Genomic DNA, 26,148 nt, shown 5'->3' with positions numbered 1-26,148 from the left:
AAAAAAAGCTAGCTTACTTGTCTAGCCGAAATAAAGCGACCATGGTGTCACTTTTCAGTCCCTTGGGGTCCCACAGTTATAGCCTTCGTTAAAATAAGTCCTGCACATATTGCCTCGGGTTTGACCTCTCCCAGCCTCGTCAGAAATTGGAGAGCTGATGTAGGCGGGTCCACTAGCAGCAGGCTTGGTAGCCTTGGTAGTGAGGTAGAGTGACAGTCACACAGCCAATAATTAGCATTTGGTCTGAATGGAACATGTGTCTGTGTTTATTGCAGCCCTGTGAGGACTACAGACACTCGATTATTTTCTCTCTTTTTCAGAGCACTTAAGCTTAGCCACAGCAGTATTTAAGTAAAGAGTTGTCTGATAAACAAAAGCAGTTCCAACTCGCCAGGCTTCTCTCCGGCCTGCTAGCAACCAGCCTGCACTCCAGTCAGTTAGGCCCACGTTGTCCCTGCCTTTCCTGAGTTGGCTAGCCAGCCCACCTGTTCTTGATTTGGCAACCTGATGCTTGCCTTCCCTGAGGAGCCGCAGCCATTGCCCTGCAATACACCCTGAGACAATGCTACTGCCCACTGACATAGTTTTAAAAGGTATTGAGATCCACTTTTTGCTCTTCAATAGTCACAGAATGCACATACCTAGATTAGGCTAACTAAGAACCCCACTAGCAAGCTTTATGATCCTCTGTTTTTCTTAAAGCCTGCATGCTGCTCTGAAAGTAAGGTAAGGCAAGTTTATTTGTATAGCACATTTCAACAACAAGGCAATTCCAAGTGTTTTCTATTAAACATAAAAGCAACATAGGGAAATTGAAAAAATACACATTAAAATATAATTTTGGTGAAATAGAAAATAAAAACAGGATTAAAAATATAACAATAGTAATTATAAACAGGGTAAAACAGGACAGTAAAAGTTACAGTGCAGTGTACAATCAGGGTTAAAAGAGTTAAATTGAAAATAAAAACAGGCTAAGTGGTTGAGCAAATAATTGAGTTAGGGTGCTTTCACACCTGTAGTTTGATTCATTTGGTCCGGATTGCATTTCAGTTCTGGTCCGGTTCATGTTCACACTGCAGTTTTACAAACCAACCAAGAGAATTAACCATGACGTTACACAGACATACAGGTGACTTATTGACAGTTGATTGAACAGCTTTGGCAATTGTCATCCTGCATCATCAGGACCCACGTGGGGAAATCAAACTGTGACTGACAGACATTTGTGCAGGACTTTAATGCTTCTGATCTGTATCACAAAGAGTTCACAAAGTAATAATTTATTATAAGCATGAATGGTGGCCTAATGTTAGATTGACCGCATAATAACGTAAAAACAGGACATGTACAGTAATAACTCTGAGCTTATTCGCCTATAGTATAGGCCTACTGTGGTATCGCTGTCACACATTTTTTATGGACTTAATGAACTGACAGGATAAACAGATTTTAACCTATTAATCAGTGAAATACCTGCACTGGCAAGTAGGCTATACCTTATAAAATGATTTTCATAAACATAGTGACTTACCATTAACCAAACTAAATGAGGTAGGTGTGAAAGCACCCTTAATCTACTCTCTATAGCTAGTCTGTACTCGGGTCCAAAGCAATCTTCGGGTCCACTGAAACTCCAAAAACCCTCGGACACTACAGAGAAACCAGGACATGTCTGTCCGCAGGCCACTTCGATCAAGTTATACTCTGGACCCACCTGCGTGTTTGCAAGTGGACAGAGGTTCCTGCAAATCACTCAGGCGTGAGATTTAAGACCACTTCCTTCACTCTGTTCAATCTCACTCTCATTATCTTTTCACTCAATTACCTACTCATTTCTCACCGTGTAAATATTCAATTAAAGGCAGTGGTAAAAAGAAAAGTCTTAAGTCTTAATTTAAAAGAACTGACAGTTTCAGCAGACCTGCAGTTATCTGGGAGTTTGTTCCAGATATACGGAGCATAATAACTGAACGCTGCTCTCCTTGTTTAGATTTGACTCTGGGGACAGAAAGCAGACCTGATCCCAGACAACCTGAGAGGTCTGGATGGTTCATAACGAAGCAGAAGATCAGAAATGTATTTTGGCCCTAAACCATTTAGTGCTTTATAAACAGCAGGATTTTGAAATCAATTCTTTGACATACAGGAAGCCAATGTAAAGACCTCAGAACTGGAGTGATGTGATCCACCTTTTTGGTCTTAGTGAGGACTCGAGCAGCAGCGTTCTGAATCAGCTGCAACTGTCTGATGGATTTCTTAGGGAGCCCTGTAAAGACACCATTACAGTAGTCGAGTCGACTGAAGATAAATGCATGGATAAGTTTTTCCAGGTCTTGCTGAGACATAAGTCCTTTAATCCTTGATATATTCTTCAGGTGATAGTAGGCTGACTTTGAAATTGTCTTAATGTGGCTCCTCAAATTCAGGTCTGAGTCCATGACTACAAGATTTCTGGCTTGATTTTTGGTTTTTAACATTACAGATTGAAGCTGAGCACTGACTTTCAATCGTTCTTCCTTGGCTCCAAAAACAATAACTTCAGTTTTATCTTTGTTTAATTGAAGAAAATTCTGGTACATCCAATTGTTGACCTGCTCAATACAGTTACTCATTGCTTGTATGAGATCATAGTCCCCTGGTGAAATGGTTATATAAATGTGTGTCATCTTCATATTTATGGTAACATATTTTGTTGTTTTTCATAATCTGAGCAAGTGGAAGCATGTAAATGTTAAACAAAAAAGGCCCCAGAATGGAGCCTTGGGGAACTCCACATGTCATTTTTGGTAGCTCAAATGTGTGATTACCTATAGACACAAAGTAATCTCTGTCCTTTAAGTAGGATTTAAACGAGTTTAGTACTGTGCCAGAAATCCAACCCAGTTTTCAAGTCTGTCTAGTAATATGTTGTGGTCAACCGTGTCGAATACTAAGACTGACATTTTGCCAATGTCAGTGTTTAAATGAATGTCATTGAAGACCTTAACAAGAGCCGTCTCAGTGCTGTGGTGTGGTTGAAATTCTGATTGGAAGACATCAAAACAGTTATTTAGTGCCAAGAAAGCATTAAGCTGTTGAAAAACAGCCTTTTCAATGATTTGACTTAAAAATGGGAGATTTGATATGGGCCTATAATTGCTCATTAGTGACCTGACTAGATTGCTCTTTTTTAAGAGTGGCTTAATGACTGCAGTTTCAGGGCCTGTGGGAAAATACCTGAGGAGAGACATGTTGACAATTTGTAGTAGATCTGAGGCCATGCATTAAGAAATATATTTGAAAAAAACCTGTTGGCAGAATATCAAGGCAGCATGAGGAGGATTTCAGATATTGTATTATGTTCTCCAGGTTTTTATGGTTAATAGAATCAAATTTTTTCATGCTATATAAATTGTTTTTAAGTGGACACAGGGACAAGACATATCCTGTTACTGACATGGAGGCACTGATTGTTTGTCTAATTGTTTGAATTTTGTCTGTGAAGAAGGAAGCTATTTCATTGCAGGCCCTGGTGGATAGAAGGTCAGAGGCCACAGACACAGGAGGGTTGGTTAGCCTGTCGACAGTAGCAAACAGGACACGTGCATTATTAGTGTTTTTGGTGATGATGTCAGAGAAGAAGTACCGCCTTGCATTTCTCAGTTCTAAGTTATAAATGTGAAGTCTCTCTTTATAGATGTCATAATGAACCTGGAGATTTGTTTTCCGCCACCTGCGTTCAACTATTCGACACTCTTTTGAGTTCTAACCAGCGTGGTATTTCTCCATGGAGATCTTCGCTTACCAGAGACCACCTTCATCTTGGCTGGTGTATGGCATCAATAACATTTGTAATTTTGGAACTGAAATTATCTAAGTTCATTCACTGAGACCTGTGAGAGGGCGGGTGTCGAGGAGAAATCCTCAATAAATTATATATATATATATGCGGTTTTGTGATTACCTGTTTGTACATTTGTGTGCAGATAGCACTCTCAAAGAAAACACAGGAATGATTAGAGAGAGCAACATCAGTCACCACAACCTTGGAAATGTTCAGACCCTTGGAGATGACCAAGTCCAAAGTGCGCCCCTTATTGTGTGTGGGCTCTGTCACATGTTGAGTCAGTCCATAATTATCAAGAACACAAGACAGTTCTTTAGTCCCTCTGTCCTGGGTGTTGTCAACATGGATGTTAAAATCACCAACAACAACCACACAGTCAAAGTCAATACAGATTATAGACAGCAGTTCACCAAAGTCATCAAAAAAGTTTGCACAGTATTTAGGGGGCCTGTAGATATTTAGAAAAATAGCTTGAGAAGAGGAATTCAGCTGAAGAGCCACATATTCAAAAGAAGCAAAATTCCCATAAGACATCTTTTTGCATTGGAAAGGACCCAGATAGCAGCTGACTCTGGGCCGGATCCGCCTCCAAACCGGCAGATCCGTGTAACAGTAACGCCCGTTTTACTGCCCCGTTCCAGATACGGCCCGCATGTAGTCTGTGTACACTCAGGAGTGGGCGTGAGCATCCATCAGTCGGCGGAATCATAATAGTTCTGGCCCGGACTCGTCAGAACGAGCGCGCGAATTGTTTCTTTTTTTTTTCTTTTGAACCGGTTCATACCGGAGCAGAAGTCAGTCAGCGGAATCGTAGTTGTTCTGGCCCGGGGCCGTCGGAACGAGCATGCGAACTGTTTCTTTCTTTGGATCAGTTCGGACTGGAAGCTTTGTGGAAAGAGTTTATAACGGTAAGTTGAACGATGTTACAGTCAAACAGTTTAGTGAGATTGTTTTTAATAGTGGTGTAATGCTTGTTAACATCATTAACATCATCACATCGGAATGTTTTGACCGGGTTTTAACTTCTTAAAATGGCTAAAACTGTTGAAGAGGCATTGGCTAACGTTAGCTTTTTAGCTGGGCTAGCTAAATTAACTGAATGAACGGATAGCTAAGCTAGCTAGCATTAATAAACAACTTTGTGTGCAGCTAGCATAAAACATTAATGCTCTTTAACATTAGTTAACTTACAACGATGTAACGTTAGTTTCCAACAGCACCAATTGACAGCACCTGTCTCCTTTTTAGGTTCAATCTTTTCTTCACCCCTGGCTGAGAGCCCGGGATTATAGGGTAAGTTAATTTAAGTATTTTTGGCTTTGATTTTCAAATCTTGGCTATATTTAAGCATAATGTTATAAAGTTATGATAGGTAAGTTAAGTGTTTAAAAAATCAAAGCCATCTAAAGAAGTTGGAATTTTCATCTATTAATCAAAACGTAAATTCATTATGACAAATAAGGTCTATGGGCGGGAAATCGCATCTCTCCGTGTCTTTTCATTGACTTTGTATGAAATCACACCACGGCAATATGGTTGAGGAGCAAAGAAAAGAGAAAAGAAATATTTTAAAGAAATGCTAACAAGAACTCTGTTGATATGTAAGTATTTTAGTATACGTATTATATGTGGAGGTGACTAGTAGATGAGAACGATTTTTATGTAAAATAAAATATTTAAATAGTATATTTTAATATATCAGGGATGTAACTTTAAAGCCAAAAAATAAAAATACTTTGATAGCGGTGGTGAAATAGATCTCAGTCATGACAGCACCGGTTACTCACATAATCACTTCCTCTTTGTAGATTTGCCAGCAAAATAAAAGCACGAGAAGCTTGTTTGCTGTAATGTTTTACATGGAGTTGAATTGAGAGCTTTTACTTTTTTACTAAACGTGATTCCCCTAAATGTCCTCTTCCTGGAGATACTGGGGAAATGTTGGTACCCGCCAATGCCTTTCCATGACCTGATACAGAATCCACACAGATAAATTTGTAATGATAAGATGCACTTATTTAAGGCTGATCCAATACAATCCAGATGTGATTTGATAATTGTTCAGTTCATAATCAGTATGATTTTTTAATAATTAGTTATTCATGAGTGAAATTCTATTTGTTTTGAGTTACTAAATTAAATGCTATAGAAAATTAGGTCTACTGCCACACCAACAATAGTAAACATGGGCATTGAGTACTTTTTTCAACCCTCTAAAGCATTTCTCAAAAAAGTTGGTTATTAGCTTGGCTTACAGGTAATTTTCAAAATGTCTGTTAATGACAGCTCATCAACCAATTGACTTTCTCTCTTAACAGAGGCTGTATGGAAGAACCAAGCTGCTAGCAGCGCATCGGACAATGAAATTAACCAGCACGCCATCCGCTGGTTCAACCTGGCCTCTGACCGTGGAGGTGGCTGCAAAGAACGTGCCATGGCCAGAGAGGCATTAACCGTGGTAAATCTGTATTTACCCTCTTTTTGAAACGCTCCATTTTAGCACCTGTCTCGTTAAAGCCCCCATCCTGAAAAAGCTCAGTCTGCTCTGATTGGCTTGCGAGAAAAATATGCCACTGCTTTGCAAAGATGGTACTTAACCTTGAGTGGGGATACTCAGATGGGGAAGGCTGTGGTTTAATAAAGTTGTATCTTATTTTATCTTATATTCTAATAAGCCTGCATGTGACATAGGAAGGAGAACCAAATCTGAATGGCTTGTTGAAGCACATGTTTTGTGATCTAGGCAACCCACAAAAATCTGTCTGGGTTGTCTTATTTCACAGTTTGATACCCAAATGGGGAGAGAAAAGGGGAGTTTTTCATGATGTCTCCCCTCTAGGGCTGGACGTCTAATTGAAGTAATTGAAACCCAAATTCCGAGCTCTAACGGCTGTAATTTTACCATTTCAGTTATTTAGTTGTTTTATTTCCTGTTAAAATGTCCCCCAGTGTGTGTGTTATGTACTTTCCCCTTAAAAAACTGTGTGTGTAGTCAGTGACTCCGCCCTGTCCTGCTCAGCTCCCAGAGTCTGGAGCACAGGGAGATGTTAGCTAGTGCTAACTGCCTTAATTTTCCAGCAGCATTTATTTATGAACACACTTTGACCCACACTGATCATTTACTGCCACACTTACAACAACCTCGCTCACTTTCACCGTCACTTTCAGCTGCTCACTCTCTCACATTTGGTCACATGCACACAACACTGTTACACGAGATTAATGCACATTGATATTAATTGATCATGTGAAATATTAGTAGCGGCACTCATTCAGTGAGCAGTGGCGATATGCCAAATTTAGGGGGAGTACGTCTGTTGTGTGCACTTCAACATTATCTTATCAGTTAACATTTACTTAATCGTTTTTTGACATTTGTGAGTCTAAAAAACCACCCCACCTACAATAGTTGAGCATGTTTGCGGTACAAGCCTGGTCAGTGAACTAGGAGGGCAAAAACACGAAATAATCATTCATTAGTTGTAATCGCGGTAAAATGTTCACTTAATCGGGATTTTGATTTAAGGTCAAATCTTCCAGCCCTAGTCTAGTCCAGCCCCCTTTAAAATGACTAATCTCTGTGGATTTTATGTAATTTGTGATTGCCATTATCAGTTGAGTAATCACCCATTCTTTTATCCTTCGCAGAAATGAACACATTGGCCATCCCCCACTCTTCCACTACTGATGATTTGTTGGGTGTCATGTGAGGGTTATGGCATTCCCACTTCTCCACTTGCCTCATCAATGTTTCCCGTAAAGCCACCAAACAATGTGTATGAACATTTTACATTTTTTTCAGGGTTTCACATGACTAGTTGCAGTTGGATATTGTATTTTGGCTATAAAATCTTTGTTATTTATACCAGGGTCATGGAAAATGGTTAAAATCTAAATGGCTGGCAGTAATCATCTATCAAGACAAACTTATTGCTTGTCGCTAATTAAAACGTTATCTTGTGTGTTTAGGCCGTAGAATCTCGTGTGTCTCCTGGCTTTAGCTTTATATGATTCTCAGGGAGAAAGAAATCTTACTTTCTTACCATCATCATTATTAATGGTACACTACACTATGCAAGACTGATAGCAATGTCAATGTATTGAGCTTTTTAACTAAGCCACACTGTTGCTATTATTAGAGTTTAATACTTCTGCATTCATTTAAAAATAACACCTGTGTCATAGGTGTGTGGTTACTGTACGGTTAGTAGAAACTAATCACCTGCAAGTCAACTAGAGTGAAGTTTCTTGTTCCTACAGTTGTTAAAGACAGAAATGAGCTGTAAAATGTGTTTATTAGATTGATTGTTAGTTTGGCAATTATCTACTTTGTTTTAAGTTTCTGTCCTCTCTTTTTATCTCAAACATTTCAAATAAAATTTAAATGTGTATTTTAAATAAATTTAAAATGTGTCACTCATCCGTTCTATCACTTTCTTTGTTGAAATTCTGTGTAGGACAAATAGAAACAGTCTTTGTAACAGAGTGTAACAGTAGTTTTGACTGTCCATGCTTTTTAAATTCAAAAGAAAAAAGTAATGGAGTTTAAAATGCAAGGAAAAAGAAAACGAAAGTTAAACAAGAAATCTTAGTGTACCTTAGTGATATACAAGTCACTATTTGTTATACATTATATAGACCAGCTCCTGCCATAACAAAAACCATTTTTGTATATGTTTTGTGGGTATAGATCAAGGTTATGAAAGAGGCCAGAACTAATAAGTGGAGCTGGCCCAGTGCCGGCCCAGTGCCAGTCCAGATGTGAAAACCGATCCTCAACAGTATCTTAGAGACTCTGGGCCAGATCCAGTATGGAACTGGTCCAGATCTGGCCCACATTTGGGCCAAATGACTACATAATAATTGTCATCCGTTCTGGACCTGGAACAGTGCCGGCCCAGATGTGAAAACCGGATCCGCGCCGGCATTGGCCCGTTGTGCTAAAGGACACCGGCCCGGGTCCGTTTTACAGATCTTTCATAAGTTCTGGGCCAGATCTGGGCCGCATGATTTTTGCTATCTGGGGAGTCATTAAACAAAATGGCAACTCCACCTCCTCTCTTATGCACTCTAGCTTCACTCATGAAACTGAAGTTGGGAGACTCGATAAAGTCAGCTGCACTGTTATCTTGGTCCAACCAAGTTTCAGTTAAAAACATGAAATTAAGATTGTGAGTTATTATAAAATCATTGATTAAAATAGTTTTTCCTGCCAAAGACCTAACATTTAACAAAGCTAATTTTAGTGTGTTAAAAACATTATCTGGCCCACTTTTCTCGACAGGCTGCGGCTGACGAGGAATTAATACTAAATTTGCAGGATATGTTGAGTGCTTCCTGTTTCTTAACACATTCACCATGCTTTTTCTGTTACCTGTCAAGACAGGAATCCTGGGAAGAGTCATGAGTGCCATTTTCCTTGTAGCCTGGACCCAGCACATATCAGACAGAGCTTACTGGGCTTTTTCGCCATTGTGGAGCTGGAAGGCGGGTTGGGCGCTGTATTTGTGACACGTGTCAAACCTGGAGGACTTAGAAACAGTGGTGGTGGTGGATGGTGAGGGGGGGTTATGGTAGAGAGGATGGGAGTAAAGCGAGGGAAGGTGCGGGGAGTAAATTTGGTCCCAGCTCTAACCAGGTCTTCCATGTGATCAGTGAAGTCCAACAGGGGGGAGAGAGGGATGTTCAGCCACAATATGCAGGATTCCTTCTGCCAAGTCAGACACAGAGTATTTGGTGTTCTTACTGCACATGCTTCTTACATCGTTTACAGCAGAGTCACCCACAATCAGAGTATGAGGCCCAGTCATTAGCTTTCCCTGCAGCCTTTTACTTTCTGATTTACTCTCAGTCCTTAAGGTCCTGGAATAGTGGTGAAAATCTGTTCTGCTGTTGATCACTCGGTTGTTGGGGAGGTTTGTTGCTAACTCTCCCTTTCGCAGCTGTCCACGGCTGTGTCCTACTAAGAACAGGGGTTGAAGAGGCGCTCTGCCTGGATGATAATGCAGGCCAGCCAGTCGCATCACAAATCAAAGGGTGCTGGGTTCTGCCTGTTACTCATCCTCCAATTTCCCAAGGAAATTATTTACTCTTACGCTTTGCACCAAGAGCATTCCAGGGAGGACTCCCCCTTTCAGATTTATTACCCAGTACACTCCTGCTTCTTGGTAGTATTGTTGGTGCTAATTAGCCATAGGTTAGCATGCTCTTGTCCACTGTTTTGGGTCCACGGTAAAGTGGTGTCATTCCCACATAGTCCATTCACTTCCACATTCACTTCTAACCTGTGGATCTTAGTTTCCAGCACAGTAATTTTCTGTAGAAGTTTGTAGAAGTCGTCCTAGGAGAAGGGGGGCATCTTGTTGCTAATTAGCATTAGCTATAACTCCAGTCTCTGCAGTACAGGCTAGTGCTATTGATAGGCTGCACTCACATAGCACTAAGATCATAAAAGTGTTTAAAGAATGACAATAGCCTACTTTATCTGAGCAGAGGTACAGTAAGAGCAAGCAGCAAAGTACTGCACTGTAAGAAAGCAGGAAGCAGTCAATAGCCACCAGTTCAATAGTTATCAGGGACATTTCACTCAAAACAACAAATGTTAACCTCATGGCGGAGCTACGGGAAAAAGACACGGGATCCAATGTGTATTATGAATGTCTGTAACAAATTTTTACTGCAGTCCATGTAATATACAGTAATTTTCAGTCTGGACCAAACTGGTCGGACCAAACTGGTCATACCATTCCTCGCGAAAAATCTGGCCTTAGCTGCATTAAACTGTGATGATCCTATAACGTCCTTATAAACCCTCCCATGTCCAATCACACATTCCCTCAAATTGCTGCCTGAGGCAAATTTGAAAGCACACAAATATTCTGTGGTGACGATTCTGGCAAAGGACCTTCAGCCTCTGTGGATTAATCTATGATTCCTCCCTCTTGACTCACTCTGCTTCATCTAAAAATATATCTCCTTCTATTTGTTTTCTCCTGTATGTGACAGCATCAATCTGAGGCCTCAGAAATATTGTCCAGGCACTTTGTCCATGAACTTTTGCATTCCTCCTGTGACACTTTGTCAAAGAATTTAAGCTCATTCTGATGTTGCACTCCATGTACGTCACTCATATAAATGCCCAAATATATGTTATATATTATAAATATAAAATACAAGGGAAACAAGCAGAGAAGCCATAAATTTGAATATTAGGTAGAAAGAAGATGGGCAAGAAAGAATAGGGAGAGGTTGGGATAGAGACAAGTAAAAGGAATGTTAGGAGAGGTTAGAGAAAACATCTTGCAGGGTTTTTAAGTGTGTTTTGAAAGAGTGAGGGAGAACATGGTTAGAAGATGAAGTGAAAGGCGAAGAGACAGAAAGGCAGTGAGTGGAAAAGGGCTCAGCTTGACTCAGAACATGCATTGGTGTAGTGGAGCACAAATGAGACAGACGGAGAGAGGAAGAGGAGTAGTAGGCAGAGCATGGAGGGAAAGAAGAAAAGGCCTTTAGATCAATGTAAGATCAGAGTCTGTTACCAGGAAAGGTGTGTGTGTGTGTCTGAGAGAGGGAGAGAGAGAGAGAATATGGGCATGCATGCTAATGTATAGTTACTAACCAATACGGCTCTTTGAAAGTTGATTCTGCATCACAGTTGCACCCATTTATTGGGTTTTTTTTAACAAATATGTATTAATTGTTGTCTACATTACGATTACTGGCAATGTTTTTCCAATCAGAAGTCATAGATGGGAAGTGGGGATTAACACAATTCTTTGACACCAATGACTGTGTTGTTATGGTTTAGGCTACTGAAAAGTAAGTACTGAAAAATTTAGTTAGTCTCGTCTTGTGACCCAAGCCACAAGGAAGAAAGGAGATAAAAGGTCATATGACTGAACATAAATTAAGGTCACAAGACCAAACTAAAATAATATGGAAAAAGTAACATAAAGTCTGACGACCAAACATAAATTAAGTCTGGTGACAAACATAAATTAGGGTCTGATGACCAACAGAAAATACCATGAGCCACAAAATCATCAGTCAGCGACTGTATTGAATTGGACTGAATGAAAAGGTCACGAGGACCGAACAGAAGTATGTCATAAGTCCAAACAGAAATTTAGATCACTTGACCAAATTAAATCAAATTGTAAAAATAACCTAAGGTCCAATGACTAAAGATCATTTAGGGTCCTCCAAAGAATGGCCTCTCCTACAGCACATCATCCCTGTCGCTGCACTGGGGCATTGGGATCTTATTATTAGGACAGAGGGAAGACTATCCCCTTACTGTACTTATCAAGGTACAAGGTTGTTTATTAGTCATTATACAGCTGCATAACGAAATGAAATTTGTAGTTTCTTCATGCTATACCCACAACATATAATTAAGTTCAATTTTTGGTATGGCTGCCAGCATAATGTAAATAATGTTGTCATTCAAAGTAACATATTTACACAAACATTACATTCATCTTTGCATGTACACCAGGACCCATGTCTCTCAGTACATGACAAATCACTCGACCTCACTTTGAAAAGGCACAATCAATATTATTACTGTATACGTCACCATGCTACAAAGGAAGCAGATTAGAAAGGCAGGTGTTCTGCCGAGGACACATATTTATAATGCATATTTTGCATATTACTTACATACATATACTTCTATACAAGCCTTCTGTAATAAATGTGAAATCTATGAGGGCCAAATCGACCCTCTTAAGAAATGTCACTTGAGTAATCTTCTCAGACTTATCAAAGCCCACTTCCCCAGAGCCACATAAGACATTAAACTGTGTTCACAGGTTGAGTAGTACTCTTCAAGACAAGGAAATTGTGATTGACATATTAAATCAGTGGAGTGCCCTTTAAGCTTAAACCAATGGACTATCAGTTATGGAGAAGAAGGCATTTTGATTTGGCTTTATAGGAAAGAGAAAGGTAGCATTGTTTGTATGTTGAAAGGCAGGAGGCCTTTTTAGACATGAAAAAACAAAACGGAGATTGAGGTAGCTCCAGTTAAAATGGGAGAACAAAGTTTTCTGTTCTCTCACAGGCCACATCACAAATGGATTTTAAACACTTCCCAAAAAAAAATAAATAAACACTTAAACAACACAATGTAACTCTAAGTCAATCACACTCCTGTGAAATCAAACTGTCCACTTAGGAAGCAACACTGATTGACAATCAGTTTCACATGCTGTTGTGCAAATGGAATAGACAACAGGTGGAAATTATAGGCTATTAGCAAGACACCCCCAATAAAGGAGTGGCTCTGCAGGTGGTGACCACAGACCACTTCTCAGTTCCTATGCTTCCTGGCTGATGTTTTGGTCACTTTTGAATGCTGGCGGTGCTTTCACTCTAGTGGTAGCATGAGACGGAGTCTACAACCCACACAAGTGGCTCAGGTAGTGCAGCTCATCCAGGATGGCATATCAATGCGAGCTGTGGCAAGAAGGTTTGCTGTGTCTGTCAGCGTAGTGTCCAGAGCACGGAGGCGCTACCAGGAGACAGACCAGTACATCAGGAGACGTGGAGGAGGCCCAGCAGCAGGACCGCTACCTCCACCTTTGTGCAAGGAGGAGCAGGAGGAGCACTGCCAGAGCCCTGCAAAATGACCTCCAGCAGGCCACAAATGTGCATGTGTCTGCTCAAACGGGCAGAAACAGACTCCATGAGGGTGGTATGAGGGCCCGACGTCCACAGGTGGGGGTTGTGCTTACAGCCCAACACCGTGCAGGACGTTTGGCATTTGCCAGAGAACACCAAGATTGGCAAATTCGCCACTGGCGCCCTGTGCTCTTCACAGATGAAAGCAGGTTCACACTGAGCACATGTGACAGACGTGACAGAGTCTGGAGACGCCGTGGAGAACGTTCTGCTGCCTGCAACATCCTCCAGCGTGACCGGTTTGGCGGTGGGTCAGTAATGGTGTGGGGTGGCATTTCTTTGGGGGGCCGCACAGCCCTCCATGTGCTCGCCAGAGGTAGCCTGACTGCCATTAGGTACCGAGATGAGATCCTCAGACCTCTTGTGAGACCATATGCTGGTGCGATTATCCCAGGAGCCTCATTTTGACTTGTTTTAAGGACATAACATCAAATTTGGATCGGCCTGTAGTGTGGTTTTTTACTTTGATTTTGAGTGTGACTCCAAATCCAGACCTCCATGGGTTGATAAATTTGATTTTCATTGATAATTTTTGTGTGATGATGTTGTCAGCACATTCAACTATGTAAAGAAAGTATTTTAGTAGTTGAGTATTTAATGAGATTATTTCATTCATTCAGATCTAGGATGTGTTATTTTAGTGTTCCCTTTATTTTTTTGAGCATTGTATTTTGCCGTTAAAGTCTTAATTAACAACCAACTTAAAATATACTTATCACAGTGTTTCATGGTTTATTTAACAGATTTTGTCTAGTTAGCTTGTCACTGATTTTATCTGTCTGCTGTTTGGTGCTGGGCAGGTAATGTGTGCAGTGGGTTCATCAGTAGTTTTTTTTTTTTTTTTTTTTTTTTTTTTTTTACTGAAAACAGCTGGCTTCTGCTGCTGTCCTGATAGTAAATCACGAGATATGCAACTGTTGAATGTGTGTGGATAGTATTATATGGGATACTGGGCTTACTTGTCATTGTGCTGCTGCAGCCTTCACATTACTATGAGCTGATTGTGATAACTGAAAGGACCTGGGCCCAGTGTCTTGTAACCTGTTGTCTCATTCTGCAGGAGGCTGCTGTGGAGGCCAGGTCAGACCTCCCTGCAGGCCGGCTCCCTGGTTTCCCCTTTAGTTTGGCTTCTTTGGTTGGACTATTGCTTTGTGGTATTTATCTTGTTTTTGCATATGCACCTTTACATTCATGCAACCATCATCCTGCACAGACACTACTGAAACTACAGACTACATACCTCATACTTTAATTATGTTAATTCGAAATAACTATTTATTTGGCTTATTTTTGTTAAATAAACTTATGTTAACCGTTTACCCTGGTGTGTCTCCCTTTTGTTGTGGCCCTTTGATCCAGGTCATAACATCATCAATAGATATATAAAAATAATCAAAAGTAACTAAGTAAAATAAATAGTAACTGTAAAAAATTTAATAGACAAATCATAAGAATAAACAGTCTAATCTAAATAATTTCATGAACGTCTTTTACCAGTTGGTTTGGTTTGTCAGTACATGTTTGACCGCAAGGGTCGCTTTCTGGATGTCCATGTGGGCTTCCTTGACTGTGTGCACGATGCCAGGTTCCCTTCCATGTGCACCAGCCTCCAGGATAGAAGGTGAGCACACGACTCTGCCTCTCTTCTCTTACTCTTCCCTGGTTCCATGCTAATGCAACAATTCCATGTTGTTGGTTGATTTATTTTGTCTTGAGTGTGTGTGGCCTATCCAGCTCCACTTCCTTGTCCTAATTTGAAGTTGAATGGGTTCTTGCCTGATGCGCTCCCACAGGTTGGTGATGGTGTCTCGCAGGTTAGCAGGCCTATCAAGCTGAACAAGAACCCCGTGTTTAATAGGAGTGCTTACACAACATTTTGCACACTTCAATGTCTGTATAACTTTGGGCTTTTTCTATCCCAAAAAACGTTACTTCAGTAGAGCCAACTTTTACTTAAAAGTGACCAGGCCGGTCGAAGACTTGATGCTTCGATGGGCGGAGCCTGATTCAACTGTCAATCTCAGTCGAAGATTTGCAGCAAAACAAGGATCATTTTGGCGATATGGGGGTGCTCAACGTATAATTTTACGTAGAACTACCAGTTTTCTCCCAATAACTTAATTTACTGCTTATTACAATATCCATTTCAACATTTAAAGCTGTAAAAAAATGAGAAAAGAAAAAAGCTTTCAATAAATGTTTTTAAAGTGCGTTAAATCCAAAAGTATAATCCTAACCTTGGGTCAACAGTGCGCACGTGTAGGCGTAGCGTGTGTGTGTGTGTGAAATGGCAGAAGAGGAACACTTGCTGACGGAGCCCCAGCTTCACTGGTGTTGTGCAGAGTTGTCCGCACCATGCGGATGAACCACACAAAGATTATTTTATCCTTTTTAAATAGCCGGCTACTTGAAATGGACCCGAGATAGCTGTCAGCAGCACGGCATGCACACAAAACTCTGCGAAAGAGAGAGAAAAGGGTCATTAATAAGCCTCAGTTTAGCTGGAAATGCACAGTGTAAATTGAATGAATAGAGAGCTCTGCAGCTTCTCAAGATTAAAGCGCAGCCACCATGTGTCGCCGTGCACAGAAACCCAGTCGGGGACAGGCCTGAAAGTGACTGAAGGTACAGGACAGGGTCACATTAGATAATAATGCAGGACCTGCCAGTTCATTTTATTTTAATGTTACATGTTCTTAAATAAATATCAATTAATCAAATTACCAAAGCCCAAATTCCATGAGTGATGGTTTCAGAGGTCTGGGAGGTCACCCGCTTTGTCCAGTTGGAAATTCTACTTTTTCTAGAACCCATGCGATTCTGTTACATTCAGTAATATCTTTTCAATCTAGATTCAGTAGATATTCTTAAAGATTTGATGGTAAATTATATTGGATTCAGGGACTATAATCCACAGCTGATGGTTTAGTGAGGTAAAACAGAAGTCTAGTGTAAATGTGGATATGCTTATTCTGGCATTCACACATACAGACTTTCTATATTCTTTACCCAGATTTCAAATTGATTGAGGTGAACTGTGTATTAGTGACGGTCATTCTGTGGAGCCTTGTAATTCGTCACAGAAATCACCCTTCATGCAAGATTAATTTCCCTCTGAAGACCCGTGCTGTGAAAGGTTATAAATTGACTTTAATATTAACTGGCCTTGCCATAAGGATACGAAACTCATTCTGGCTGGTACATTTTCCCATTTTTCCCCCTTTCACCCTCCCTCTTTCTTCTTTGTCTCTCGCCCGCTCTCCCTTCTCCAAGCATGCATCACAGGCGTGCAGGCGTTCTTGTAATAGAATGTGATAACAAATCCAAATTATACTGCAGAAAAGTGCTTTCATTTGTCTAACAGTCGCTGAGCGGGAGCGCCAAAATGGAGCTTTAGTAAAAGTAAAGACCTTTTTTTGCTTAGTGTGTATGTGTGTGTGAAAAATAGATCATTGTGAAATTCCATGTGTTGCATTTTCCCTCCTAGTAGATTTATAATTTTGTGTCCCCTCTGTCAGCCATTATTACCTCAAACAAAGACAAAGGAGAATGCATAAGAATGACAAGGGTTTTCTTTGCTGTCTGTTCCCGCTCTACGTGGGGTGGACGTCTATGCTTCTCTGAGCTTCTGAATGACTTGTGCTTGGAGTAAATACAGAGCTTTGTTTTGGATTTTTTGAAGTCTCTTGACAGAGCACATCAGCCGACTGGAACTCCAAATCCCTCGCTGTGTGTGAAAAATGATTAGAGAAAATGTACTTACATTGCATTTCATCACTAATGCTCTCTGTGTGCACTTGGCTGAGGTCTCGTAGTCAAAGCCAGAAAAATACCTGGAGTCTCTCCTTGAGCAGATACACAAAAACATGCAGACAAATTCAAGGCAGAGCCAGGATGGTGAAGTGGGCGTAAACTTGTTGAGGGTCACAAAGTGTGTGGAATCTGAGTGTGGATTAAAGTAGTCAGAAGATTCAAAGGTGTGGAGCTTATCACTCTTTCTTTGGCAGCAAAATGCTTGCACGAACATCCAATTAGCGTGTCAACATTAAAGAGCCATTGCAGCTCATTTGACTGGCAAAGCGTTTTTTCTTTTCTGCTCTCATTTGTCAGGTTGATGGGAACACAAGAAGAGGGCATTGCTGCCGTTCACCCAGAGCCACTCTTACTGGCTCGTTGGCATGACAATAGCAAGTGTCAGACTGCCTGGATTAACAAATGAATCACACTACTGGGCAGGGGCGTTTCTAGGATCTTGAAACATTGGGGGCTTAGCCCAGCCTGCAGAATCTTTCATGTTTTCACCTGTTTTCATCCACCATCCAGCGGCTGCTTAATCAAAGTAAGTCTTTAAAGCAACAGTAAATGACCCTGCAAACTGAACCATATACCTTCTTTAGCTACATTACATTTTAATTAGTAAATATCATAGGCCATATAAATACACTGATAATATTAAGGGGGGGGGGGCTTTAAACACTTAATTTCCTGCATTCTGCACCAATTCATTGAGGAAATGTCTTAATTTATATAAAAAGAAACACAAAATTCAGGGGATAATTCAGAATGAAAAAACATAGTGTAATATAATGTAGTAAGGCTCCCAGGCATTCTGTAGTGGATCAGATCTGTTTCTCCTGTAGAGCAATTTTTCTCATTTAATTTCATCCCAAACACACATGTAGGCGTGACTGAAGTAACATCTTTAAATGTGCATGTGACACATATTCACGTCAATAATTAATTAATTAATTAATTTTACTAACTTTATTAACTCCTGTTATTCAGCAGGTCATGTTCAAAACTCTCTCCATATTCAAAATCTCTCCCACATATCTGTGTTCTGACATTTGCAGAATTATATTTTGAGACAAAAGCCATAATATTACGAGAATAAAATGGCAATCTAATGAGAATGAAGTCATAAGATTTTAACAAAATCTACCTACCCCTCTGCTGTGCATTACCCTGCGTTATTGCTCTGCTGATATGGTTGTAGGCTTCTCCCTTTAGACCGTCTGACAGACACAGAGCCCGTCTGGGACTGTACTGGATGACATGAGCACACTGCTCTTCATCAGAGGTGGAAAACCGAAAACTGAAAACACAAATGTTATCTTCACCACCTCTGATAAAGTCCAGCTAACAGCCACTTCAGAGGGAAACATGCTGGAGCAGAGAGACAGTCCAAACAGACCAAAGGTGTCTCTGAGCGAGGGGGACAGACAGCAGGACACAGAGCGACATGATGATCATGAGGATAATTGCATATTAACGGAAAATATTTCTGACGTTGTCGTGTTACATTCGGGGCTACAGTCAAAACATCCGGGCCTGGAAAAAATGACACCGATGCTACTGGGTCAGGGTGCAGTTAGCTTAGCTCTGCATAAAAACAGAAAGCAGGGGAAAACAGGACCGAAAGTTCAAAAATACACCTACCAACACCTCTCAATCTCAGCATTGTGTAACTTGTTCATTTAACCCTTTAAAACCTACAGGAGCGCCCGCGCTGTTTAAGAGTCAATAGAATGGTAACCACGTGGGTTGCAACAATATTTCTTTTTGCATAGGAATTCGGAGACGTTACACGTTCGTATCAAGTCCCAGCATGGTCCTGTTGCGTTGTTTTCACCCTTTAATGAGTCTTCACAAATTACATAATATTCGCTTTGGAGTTGGAGAATAAATGAAACAAACATAGAACTAACTTAACTGCACGGCGCACTATTTTACTCTTTGTCATTACAATATTGTTTTCGCCTCAAAAGCATCTAACTTACTCACCATTTTACTACGTCTTTGTTTCAGGCTTGTGGGAAATGCACACCATTCCTGTGTGAAGCATGCCAAGTGCCCCTCTGTGTTATTCTGGACAGAGACTGTCACAAGTATTTTCACAGCTAGGGTGGCCTGTGTATATGTAGTGGTGTCTTTCTGTTTAGTTCTGATGATGTACATTATTTTTTATTTACACAAGACATGGTCTTTGTTTTTTTTCACCATTTAATTGTTTAGTCAACAATCCTCTCAAAAGCAATATGTTATCTTTTTGATTATACAAATTTAAAGGCACTCTTATCACAGTCTTTTGCATGTTCAGTTCCTATAATGTACAGTTTTAACCCCTCAATTGTATAGTGAGTATATATGTATATATATTGAGTATAGTGCATAATTGAATATATAGAGTATTGTAATTGAATATTTGATAAGGTCTTCTGTTTTTACCGCTTAATTGTGTAATCAACATTGCTCTCAAAAGAAATGTATCATCTGTTTCACTACACAGCTAAAAAGGCGTTAATTGCACTGTTTATAAAAATGAATGTATCTTACAAACTAATTTATGTACATAGTTCAGTGTTTTATGGAGGTTTTTTACACTGACAAGTTTGAGGTTGGCATTTGTTATATTTATGTATTTTAAAAAAATGTGAACGATTAGAAACGATTAGAATTTCTTTGGGTGTTTATTGCAATTTTCAGCTATTTATTGATTTATTAGTAATTTATTACATACATAGCTTTCAAATTGGGGTTGTAAAACGCCTCTCAATCTCAGCATTGTGTATCTTGTTCATTTAATCTGTACACAAACAGAAATGTACAAATAAAAATTTGTAGTTTTACAAGAAGTAAAACCTACTAAAGCCAGGTGCAGTGACTTTCTGTACATTTGTTTTCACTGTGAAGTTGCCAATCCTATGTTCTCTTACCATTAAACAGCATCACTCCTGATAAAGTTTCAGAATTGTGGTAAATTTTTTGTATAAGCCCCTTATATCAAGGTGGGTGAACTCACCTTATCCAGAACCACTATAATTTTCTTGGTTTTAGCAGGTTAGCTGAGAAATGAAACTCTGGCTTTCTGTGAGTAGAAATATTCTCAACACTTTCAGCGCACTTTCATCCTCTCATATTAATTGAAAACCCACACATCTGATTCCCTAATCATTCATTGGAGAGGAAATTGACTTTTCACTTTAGAAAGAAGGGAAGAGTAAATGTAGAAAATTAGAATAACAAATAGTGCTCTGTTAGAGATATGCCCCAGGATATAGGATCATTTATCGCATAGATGGTTTTATATTAATAATATGGCAGAACAGGCTCTGCTCTAGAGGGTGCTCCCCATACAACCCAAGCAGCAGCAAGAAGTTCAGCAGGGAGTGTAATAAAGCCCTGAGGGTTCTACAGAACAGAAGCCAACAGACACATATCACTCATATATATGACATACTCCCTGATTTGATGGAACATGATTGGTGACTTGTTTCACTGTAACTGATGAATAGTCAGCCCATTTTGACTTGGGGCACAGCTGCTCTCCTCTGCCAGAAGTAACAGTTTCATTAATAAAATACAATTTCTGTTTTTTTGAATATGTTATGGTAATTTAAATACATCACTCAACATCACTGAACAATATTCTTAAGTAAACATGTGTACTTTTATTTGCCTGTGTACGTTACTGCAGTCTATCTCCTGGTTCCTTCCATCCTTAACTTCCTCACCTAGTTTTCCCTTTAACCCATTTCCCTCCCCACTTCCTGAGTGGTGCATGATCAACAAATCTAATAAATAAAGCAAGACAAAGATAAAATCCAAGATATACATATAAGGGCTTTCAGTGATAGTAACCAAAATTGTATTACAGCCCGCAGCTAAGCTGGTCCGGACCTCCCTGGGGCCCTAAGCTACATTCTGCTATGGGGCCCTCCTACCTGACTCATGAGCCATGTAAACAATTTGCCATTGCTCACTACAATGCTCCCTCCTTTGAAACAGGTTTACATTAAAAATGTTCATCATTTGGGAAACAGCGTCGATCCACTGTCTGCGTTCAAGCACCAAGCATTATTGAAGGAAACACAGAGTCTCCCTCTTCTCCTCTTGCTGGAGTCTTGAGCTCTGTCAGCTCAAACTCAGTCCCCCAGTCGAGTGCTTAATAGGGGATGTTGATGGAGCAAGCCCCTGTAAAGATGGCACAACAGTCTCTGATTTCCTGTTGCTTGGCCAGTTCCATTTCGTCCACCCATACATTAGCCAGGAGCAGCCTGGCTAGGCCAGCATGCCAGCAGGCTGGGCCAGCATCGCTCCTATCCCGGCTATCTTTGCTTTTCTCCTGAAACGATCCCCACGCCTGTTGTGGTGCCTGGTCCAGTTGATCTGGCAGGGCGGCTCATCTCAAGGTCCATTGCTTTAATCCAAACTCTGGCTTTCTATTCTCCTAAACCCCATCCCAACTAGGCTGCTTATAGAAGTTTTACCCTTAGCACTTCTTTACTAGATATGATCAATCTGTCTTAGCAGGCTATGTACCACAGTCCTTTAAAGTAGCTGTTATTAAACCTCTTCCAAAAAAGCCCTCTCATGATCCAGGTGTTTTTGCCAACCAGATCTAACCTTCCCTTTCTCTCTAAGATCCCAGAGAAAACAGGAAGCAGGAAAGATTTAGGGTGCACCATAACACAAAGACAGCACTGGTGACAATTACAAATGCGTCAGACAAAGGACTTGTCTCTGTTCTTGTCTTGTTAGATCTTAGTGCTGCCTTCGACACCATTGACCAGCACATCCTATTGGAGAGACCGCAACATTTAATTGACATAAAAGGAACCACTCTAAGTCCTGTTTAACAGATCAATCTCATTTTGTGTGTTTGGTACATGCCTCTTCAAATGGTCACAGTTTGGTACATTTTCTGAGGATACTAAAGAAATGATAAAAGATAACATTCATTTAATAAAGTAAATAAAACATTGTTTCATTGGTGGTGGATCAGCTGCTAGAGCAGTAGACTACAGCTCGTGATTGTTTGTACAAGGCAATGGGCAATTCTGGGTTGTTTGTACTCATTTATGCAAAGCACTGACGGCAGTGGAGAGCTCCTAGATAACTGAAAGTTGTATTTGTTTATAGCAAGCCCCGCACCACACTACACAGCTCTTGGCTATGAAGTGATTTTGGAGTGGTGGCATTGCAGTTTTATCTGACACCCAGTGGCCCAGAAAGACCTTTTCACAATCATAAAATGAATGGCTGTAAAACAAGATTTTTCTGAGTCACAAGCAAGCTGAAACCATGCTTTTAGGGAATTGCATAATACCTGGACAACTGCATCTCATGCTTATTTACACAGAGCAGGCATTACAGCAGGAATTAATCCCTGTAATGGAAGCACTAGCGTGACGTAGTTGCACATGGTTTATGCATGTTTGATTGTGTTTTCAGATGCTTAAATAATGTCGGTTCAGCAAGGATGAAAAAAAAGTTTTTGTCTGATACGCCACACTTTGTCCAATGGCATTGTAACCTACTGGGAAACCATAACAAATACTGTCATTGTACCTAAATGACCAGAAACCAGAAAATGATCAGCTCTGGTTTCTAATTTGAGTTCACCATACCATCCATATCCTATATAACTCATCCCTTGACGACATTTGTCTCTGATTGGCTGGCCATTTATAAATTCTGCAACATACATGATGCAGCGCTAAATATGATTGTTGCACCATTCGGCAGTAGCCTCGAACTCTTTTGACTTTTCTAAATTTGTGTCCAGGCAGATTCAATGTTTGCAAAATACACCTGTGATGTTTATGCGCTGACACCAGAGTGTAAAGTCTCTGAGTGGTCAGAAGACTAGAAAGGCGCTATAGAGGTACAGTCTATTTACCATCCCATGCAAATGAATCCCAAATCAGTTGTGAGAACACTACATGAGAGACTTCCTGTTTGTGAATATTTGACTTTACATGGACTGCTGTGATGCAGAGCCATGCTAGGTATGGCCAACAGAGCAAATGTTCTGTCTTTTCAAAATGGCCCTATTTGATGTAAATGATCAAATTTATACAAATATTGTGTTTGTATTCTTGATAAAGCTTTTGTTTTTTTATTTATGAAAGATTTAAGAGGGGTATGTTAATTTTAAGCCTTTGAACGAAAAATGTTTAAATCAATGTCCTTTGTAGGGGATGGAGGCATTTGCTTCCACTTATTTTCAGCCATTTTCCATATTTTTAAGGGAACAGAGCACTGAGTGAGGCGCAACAGATTTTGATGACAATCAATGAGGGAAAGTCATCCACTGAGCTGTCAGGAGATGAGAGGAAGATGGTTTGGCAGTAGAGCAGGATATTGAACTTTAAGAGGAGGACTTTGTGTCTCAAAGACCAAGAATTGCTTCCTAATGTGCCACATTGAATGTGTAATGACTCATTCTTTTATTAAAAAGGTTGCAATATTAAAAAAAAGGTTTCTTAAAATTGGAAATGAATTTTCCATGATAAAATGTGTTTTACATTGTTTTATTTTTTACATTTAAATTTTTTTTTACTGAAAATGTATTCGAAATGGATAGCAAATGAGTTCAATCAAGACCAAATTTGGTGGCTTATAATTTTTTATTTTTTTTTTGCATCAAATGAGACCTGATGTCAAACATAAATAAATCATCATCAAAAAAATCTGTGATATGTTTCCTACATCTCAATAACTGGAATTATGAAATACAAATATGTTGAGAATATGTTTTTCTTCCGGGTCTCAGGAGGATAACTTTTGGAAGGTCCTCATAAGCATAAGACAACACAGCTTTTTGTATTCGCAGATACGTGCAAGTGTAAAAGTTGTATGGGTGTGTTTGTTTGTTTAAATCCACATGCACATCTGTGCATCCGCTCTGCTTGAGTATACAGGAGCAAAAAAGAGCATGTATGCCAAGTCCTCCAGTGGAGAGGGCAGAGCAGCCATTTGTGGTCTGGACAGATCGCAAGAATCTGGAATACATCTATTTACCTATCATACTATGATATTAACACAGTCACACTCACTGGTGTTGATTGGTTTTCCAAAACCACTCAACTCATTCCATTACCCAATGTACTTACCATCAAAGAAACTGCTGAAATCATGTTGCACCATGTGTTCCAGCTGCATGGTCTTCCCAGTGACGTTGTCTCTGACCAATTGACTTCTTGCTTTTGGTCTGATTTTTGCAGGCTGCTTGGGACCGCCCTCAGTCTGTCATCTAGTTTCCATCTTCCGTCTAATGGTCAGGCCAAGTGTATGAACCAAGAGATGGACACAGCTCTGCGCTCTACCCTCCTCCTGGTTGAAGCAATCCCTGTAGATCTAGCGGCTGTACTAGAAAGGGTTTTATGGGCATAAAACCCTTTCTAGTACAGCCGCCACCTTTCTAATGCCAACTACCAACTACCGCGCTTCCCTGAACGTGAGCCCAGTGTCCCCTCAGACTAGGCGTTTGTCTGGCAGTGTCAACGCACTTGGATGCAGGTCTGCTCTACACTCCTGCACTCCTCCAATCGTTACCAACATCCCACCAACCAACGCCTCTCCTTAGCGGACAGAGCCTTGGCGCTTCCAGACTCGCTATGTGATGATGATGAGTTGAACATAAAGTAAATGACAGTAAAGTGCTGCGGCATGTGTGGATGTCTGCCAGTTTTTTAGCCATTCTCCAAAAACTGCCCAAGACTAGTTATTTTTAAATTAGCTTTTTTAGCAACAAGAGCGAATATGAAGCTGATGATACACGGGGCAACTTTTTAAGCAATGTTGCTGGGCAATCTTGCTAGTGGCAAGTCCGACTATGTTTTGAACGGATAGCAGCGGTGTGGGGCGGGTGGGGGAAGGGGATTATGGTAGTAATCTTTACTCATTACCATTGACGGCAACGTTGCCCTGCTCTGGCAGAAATTAGCTGTGCCGACAACACTGCCTAGCCATCCTACACCAGTGGCTATGACAATAAATATTTCATATTTAGTATTTAATATTGAGTACTCAGTAATGTTCCATGTTTCAGGGATGTAATGTGGAACACTATTTCCATATTTCTATATTGCATATTTCCCTGGGCCCTGGATACATTTTTATAACTGGAGATCAATCAAATATCAGAAAATATGTTTTGCAGAGCGCTAGGAGGAGGGGCCGGATCCAGCAGCAGATCCAGTAAATGAAAACATGGACAATTGAATACTGATTGTTGATTACTTAGCCACAATGATTTGTAACACACACCAGCACACCAAATTAGTAGCCAGTACACAAAATACAACAAAAATCAACAAAAGGCCCCTTTAAGTGGTGGCTTTATCGCTTGCTCCCCCTGCTATCTCTCTCCCCGCCTGACCTCTGCCTAATCTCTGACTTTGGGTCTATCACAACTACGTCCAGATTCACCCAAACTGCGGTTTTGCCTGAAGCAGTCCGACACAGTCTGCTAGACTCTCCTGGACATTTTGGATGTTAAATGTCTATTTCAACTGTCATCTGGTGTGAAGTGATTAAAATACTTTCATCAATGTAGGACTGGTTTGCTAATCGCTTTAGTGTAAGTTAAGTGTATATATTCGTAGCATGCCTTTAGTATGACACTGTGGCATATAGTTACATTTACTTTGGGTTAGTTTGCAGTGTTACTAATATTAATGCACTGAATGGCTGCATCTTAGGTGCAGGATGGAACTCAACAGCTACGTAGCCAAAGGTAAATTTACCTTGCACATAAGTGTTTGGCCAGTAGAGAGCAGTGCTGCTTTGCTAATGAACATGAACCAGCGGCTAACGTGTGATTAGGCTGTTTTTAGTTTCAAAGATGTCAC

General features: G+C 40.3%; 1 long non-coding RNA gene across 2 annotated transcripts; it reads left to right on the top strand.

Moving 5' to 3' along the window:
* The first annotated feature begins 302 nt into the window (after nucleotides 1-302).
* Nucleotides 303-20,246, top strand: LOC119889337. 2 transcript variants are annotated; one of them, XR_005442044.1, is made up of 5 exons: nucleotides 303-593; nucleotides 703-726; nucleotides 14,571-14,664; nucleotides 15,025-15,131; nucleotides 19,319-20,246. It is a non-coding gene; the product is annotated as an uncharacterized LOC119889337 (long non-coding RNA). The 2 variants fall into 2 exon arrangements; XR_005442043.1 differs by lacking the exon at nucleotides 703-726 and having other exon boundaries at nucleotides 320-593.
* The last annotated feature ends 5,902 nt before the right edge of the window (nucleotides 20,247-26,148 follow it).

The sequence above is a fragment of the Micropterus salmoides genome, unplaced genomic scaffold (genome assembly GCF_014851395.1).
Source record: "Micropterus salmoides isolate LMB-PRFRI ecotype aquatic unplaced genomic scaffold, ASM1485139v1 Ms_hic_scaffold_5, whole genome shotgun sequence".
In the NCBI taxonomy this organism is placed as follows: domain Eukaryota; kingdom Metazoa; phylum Chordata; class Actinopteri; order Centrarchiformes; family Centrarchidae; genus Micropterus; species Micropterus salmoides.
The sequence above is the reverse complement of the archived record's forward strand: the minus strand, read 5'-3'. Positions and strand labels throughout refer to the sequence as shown.